Raw genomic sequence first — 5,981 nt, 5'->3', positions numbered from 1 at the left:
TTAAAAGTTAGTATAAGTGGTTTAGTTCAAGACTCAAGTGGTTATTGAAAACGAGGTATTAGGACCTCGTTTCCATAATTTAAAGCCTTAAATATTTTTATTAAATAGTTATAGAGTCGTTTTATAGGTGAAATGAAGTTTGGTCCGGTAATTTTGATGATTGATTGCTTAATTTAAGTATAACGACTAATTTGTAAATGAGGTAAGAGTTAATCGCTATAGATTTAAAATACTAAAGGGACCAAAATGGTGATTAGACCAATGTCAAAAAGTCCAAGCGGTGGTGACATGATTAAATCCACTAACTTTTGGGCTATTTGCCCATTTAGTCCTAATTAGTTTAAGGTTAAATTGAGATAAAGTTTTTTTAATTGGAATGCAATATAATTGAAGGACCACTTGTTTAATGTAACCTCCCTTAAATGGCCTAATAATAGAAATGATGTGGAAACTACATTTTGATCCTAATTAATTAAAAAGGACTAGATAGTAAAAGCTACAAAAATTGACTAAAATTTGTTTAAAAGGTCTAAATTATTAAATAGAGGGGACTTTAATTGTAAACATACCATATGGGTATTAAATGGACGGCATAAGTGTTAAAAATTTATGAACTTTCATTTGTTTTTAATGGGTAATGTAGTAAATTGTAAATACTACGTAAATAAAAGCATAAAATAAAAGAATAAGTCACCACATTCATATTTTCTTCTGGAGGAAGCATTGAACAACCATGGTTAGGGGTTTGAGCTTCGTCCAAGCTTGTCCTTCAATTTGGTAAGCTGATTTTAACTAGTTTCCTATAATTTTTATATTTTTAAGATCGTTGCAACTAGGTCCAATTAAATCGTATCACCGTATTCAAAATGGTTAAAGACCATGGATTATGAAATTCATCATTTTTGTATATTCTTAAATTTTTATGATAAATTATTAAGCTTGATTGTTAAATAAGGCTATTTTGTAAAGCAATTTTTTGTAATTTTAATGTTAAATGACTAAAATGTTAAAGTGATAAAATTACAAGGACTTGCTATGAAATAATTACAATTATGGGCTTTTATGAGGCCATTGAATATTCGACCAAGTTGGTATTTGAGTAAAATTGGTTAAATTACATGTTTTGGGCTTGGGGACTAAATTGAATAAAAGTAAAATATTGGGGGCAATTTTATAAAAATGTAAAGAAGTACTTAATTGCATAAAAGAGTTAATTTTTCTGATGGAATTTTTTAATTGAATGAATTGTTATTCTAGATCAAGAATGAGTTGTAAATCGAGGCATAAAGAAGTTTCTAAATAGTCCTTGTACCTTTGTCATTATTGCAGTTTAGTCAAGTAAGTTTGTTAGGTTTAATTTTAGTACATTGTGAAATGTATTATATGAACCTAATTGCATACTGATGGGTTATATTGATGCGTGTAAGTGAAAATGGAAATAATGAAATGATATAACATCGATTACTGATTGAGATACTCTGAATTGTTACTGCAAATCAGTCCTGTAAGTTTGTTTATATAAGTATGTTATAGATAATTTCCTTAACACTTGTTTTACTTTAATAATTGTAGTGTTTCATGATTATTGAACGTTTGATTTAATGAAGGTCAATAGTGAAATTGAAATGCATTAAGTGTATTGAATCGGGCCTTGGACCTAGCAGGCTTCCAGTCGGTGTATTGTAACGTATTAGGCCTTATTATGCCTAACAGACTTTATAGGGCTTTGAGTCTAGCAGGCTTCATGCCAGTGTATCTATCGGGCTTAATGCCTAGCAGGCTTAGTGCCGGTGTAATTATAGAGCTTAGTGCCTAGCAAGCTTCAAGCCGGTGTAATAATTCTTACTGGATATTGGTGATTGGAGATCTTACTAAATGATAACTTGGAATATGATTTGAATTATTGTACCGTGCAATACTCACCTGTTGTGAGCTATGATTGATAGAAATTCTGATAATAAACTTGTGACAGGAACTCTACTATTTAATCTTGTTATTTGATTTGTTGTGTTTAAATTCAGAAAGATTTATCATTTTATCGATGAACTTACTGAGAAGCTTAGTCATGTATTTGTCTTGCTTCCTTGTAGATAATGTCTTGTGTATAATCAGGCGATCGGATCAACTTGAAAAATCATACTATCCGGGGATCTTTTAGTAGATTTTGGTTTCTATTTGGCTTATATGGCATGTAATAGGAGAAATTGATTAATGTTATAATGGTTCATAAGTAGTTGTTAGTGTTGCTGTTAATGTTCATATGGTGATGTGAATTATGTTTTGGGTCATTTTTGGGTACACACGGCTAAGGACACAGGTAAACCACATGGCCGTGTGCCCTAAATGTCTTAGTGCAGTTTCCATATAGGCTGACACATGGTTTGTGACATGGCCGTGCGAGGGTATTTCAAATGCTACACGAGCTAGTACATGGCCCAAAATATGGCCGTGTGCATTTATTTCGAAAGGTACACGGTCTGTCATACAACTCGGCCACACGGCCATGTGACCCCTATTTTGAATTGGGCCTACGAGGCCTTAAATTTAATTTAGAAACAATCAGGGACCAATTCGAAATAGATCTAAAAGTTTAGGGAAAAATTGATCCCTGATTGTTTCTAAATTAATTTTAAGGTCTCGTAGGCTCGATTTAATGTTCGTAAATATATGTATTGCTTCAATTTCAATTATTATAAAGTTCTGTTAATTAATTTAACAACTTGATGCGATCTATTTTCGATTGTTTTGTAAAGTACGGTAATACGTTGTAACCTGAAATTTGGTGAAGGAATCGGGTTATGGGTGTTACAAAACCTTTTCAGTACTTTACCTATATATGTACTTTGGCTTAGACCTAGGAGTCGTCTTGATCTATCTCTATAGATTTTGACTCCTAATATGTATGTAGCCTCGCCCAAGTCCTTTGTAGAAAAACAACTTTCTAACCAAGTTTTAATAGACTGTACTGTAGTTATATCATTTCCTATGATGTCATCTACATACAGTACCAAGAATGAAAAAATGCTTCCACTAATTTTCTTGTAAACACAAGGCTCGTCTTCATTTTTGATAAAATTTAACTCTTTGATTGCTTTATTAAAACAAAGATTCCAACTTCGAGAAGCTTGCTTCAATCCTAAATGGATCTTTGTAGCTTGCATATCCTTCCAGCATCTTTCGGATTGAGAAAACCTTCAGGTTGTGTCATGTACACATCCTCTTCCAATTTCCCATTAAGGAAAGTTCTGACATCCATCTGCTAGATTTCATAATCATGAAATGTAGCTATTGCAAGCAAGATTCGGATGGATTTAAACATAGAAACAGGAGAAAAGGTTTGTTATAGTTGACACCATGAAGTTGTCGAAAACCTTTAGCAACCAATCGCCCTTTGTATGTTTGTACGTTACCATCCATATCGATTTTATTTTTGAAAACCCACTTGCACACTATGGGTTTAACTTCTTCAGGTGGGTCAACCAAGATCCCTACTTGGTTCTCTGACATGGAATCCATCTCAGACCTCATGGCCTCAAGCCATTTCTTAGAATCTGGGCTCGCCACCGCTTCTTGATAAGTCTTAGGCTCATCTTAATCCATAAGTAGAATATCACGATGTGTTGTAATGAAAATTCATATCTTTCAGGTACATGGTGTTCTCTTAAATATCTTCGCGGTAGTTGTGTTTCCAGAATGGTTGATTGTTCCTCAACAACTTGTGGAACCTATTGTTGTTCAATCTCTGGTTTAGTGATCTATTGTTGTTCTTGAATTTCTCTGAGTTCAATTTTTCTACCACTTCCTTTTCTAGAGACAAATAATCTCTCAAGGAAGACTCTTGTCTAAGCAACAAACACTTTGTTCTCGATAGGATTGAAGAAATAATATCTTTTAGTTTCCTTAGGATATCCCATAAATATGCACTTTTGAGATTTGGGTTCGAGCTTTGTAAACGTTTGATGTTCAACATAAACTTTACAACCCCAAATCTTTATAAAAGACATACTAGGATGCTTTCCAGTCCACATCTCATATGGTGTCTTTTGAACCAATTTAGATGGAACACAATTTAGTGTGAAGGTAGCTATTTCAAGTGTATGTCCCTAAAAGAAAGTAGGAAGATCAGCATGACTCATCATTGATCGAACCATGTTTAACAATGCTTGATTTTTTCTTTTAGAAACTCCATGCCATTGTGGAGTACCAGGAGGTGTGAGTTGTGAGATAGTCCCACATTCCTTTAAAATCTCATCAAACTCTAAGTTTAAGTATTCTCCTCCTCGATTTGATCGAAGTGTTTTAATACTTTTACCTACTTGGTTTTGTACTTCATTTTTATATTCCTTGAACTTTTTAAGGGCTTCAGATTTATGGGAGCATAAGATAAATACACTCATATCTACTGAAGTCATTAGTAAAAGTAATGAAGTATTGAAAACCTCCCTTGGTTTGTGTATTCATCGGTCCACATACATTACTATGTATTAAGTCTAACAAATCATTGGCTTGCTCACTTTTACTATTAAAAGGGGCTTCGGTCATTTTACCCAACAAGCAAGACTCACATATATCAAATTGTTTGAAAACAAAAGAATCCAAAAATCTATCTTATGGAGCTTTGATATGCACTTCTCACTTATATGACCCAATCGACAATGCCAAAGATAAGTTTTATTAGAGTCATTTATTTTTTATCTTTTAGTATTTATGTTATATATGGGCATATCTTGATCTAAAATGTAGAGACCATTTATTAATTGTGTCGAACTGTAGAAAATATTATCGAGATAAAATGAACAATAATTATTCTTAATAATTATCTAAAAACCAATGTTGTCTAAACAAGAAAATGGAATAATGTTTTTAGTCAAACTGAGCACAAAATAACAATCCTCCAAACATAAATCAAGTTAACTAGGTAAGGATAAAATACATGTTCCTACAGCTAATGTAGCAACTCTTGGTCCATTTCCAACTCGCAGGTCCACATCTCCTTTACTCAGATTCCTACTCCTTTGTAGTTATTGTACAAAGGTACAAATATGAGAACCACAACCGATAACTAATACCCAAGAAGTAAACATTGATAAATTAATATCAATAATATAAATATCTGAAGTGGACGCTCTTCTTTCCTTTGCCTTCTTAACCTCTTCAAGATAGGTAGGATAGTTCATCTTCTAATGTCTGATATTACCACAATGGAAACATTTTCCTTCCTTAACAATTCCTCCTATAGGTTACAATGCAATCTTTCATTTGTTGGGTTTGGCGTAGCCATTATCCTTAGGCTTTGCGTTAGCATTAAGCTTTCCCTTGCCCTTGTCCTTACAGACCATCAATATGGGTTTAGGTCCACCCCTTTTCATATTACTTTCAGTAGTTCACAACATGCTAAGTAACTCTGACAAAGTCTTATGAATTTCATTCATGTAAAAGTTAAGGACAAATTGGCTAAAACTATTCGAAAAATAATTGCAGGATGACATCGGTGGCCAATTCTGTAACGGCCCAAAATTTTAATTTTGGGTATTGTGAATGTGTGACACAAAATATCTTTCTGCTTTATTGGTTATGCGTTCTGGGTGTGTTTGGGAGGTCCCGAGTTCAAGCCAGGACTTGGGAAAATTTTGGTATTTTTATGAATAAGCCTTATCTTTGCTCAATAGGCTTTTAAGTAAAAGTTGGCACATAATTAGCAGAATGGGCCTACTGGTCTTGTGGATAAGTAAAGTGTTGATGTGAAGGAGGTCCTGTGTTCGAATCTTGGTATGGGAATTATTTTTGCTTGTGCGTCCAGGAGAGTTTGAGATGGATTAAAAATCTAAGTAGTGGATTTAGAAGGGAGTTTGATGGAGAGAAATAAGGGATTAGGGTGGTTATCAAATATTCTATTCAATTTTTTTATTTTTTCCTTTTTTTTACTTTCCCCAAAATCCTACCACCCTCTTGTCATTTTTCTTTTCATTGCTGCCGAATTT

This window comes from Gossypium hirsutum, chromosome D11, assembly GCF_007990345.1.
Source record: "Gossypium hirsutum isolate 1008001.06 chromosome D11, Gossypium_hirsutum_v2.1, whole genome shotgun sequence".
Classification (NCBI taxonomy): Eukaryota; Viridiplantae; Streptophyta; class Magnoliopsida; order Malvales; family Malvaceae; genus Gossypium; species Gossypium hirsutum.
Note: the sequence above shows the minus strand (reverse complement) of the source record.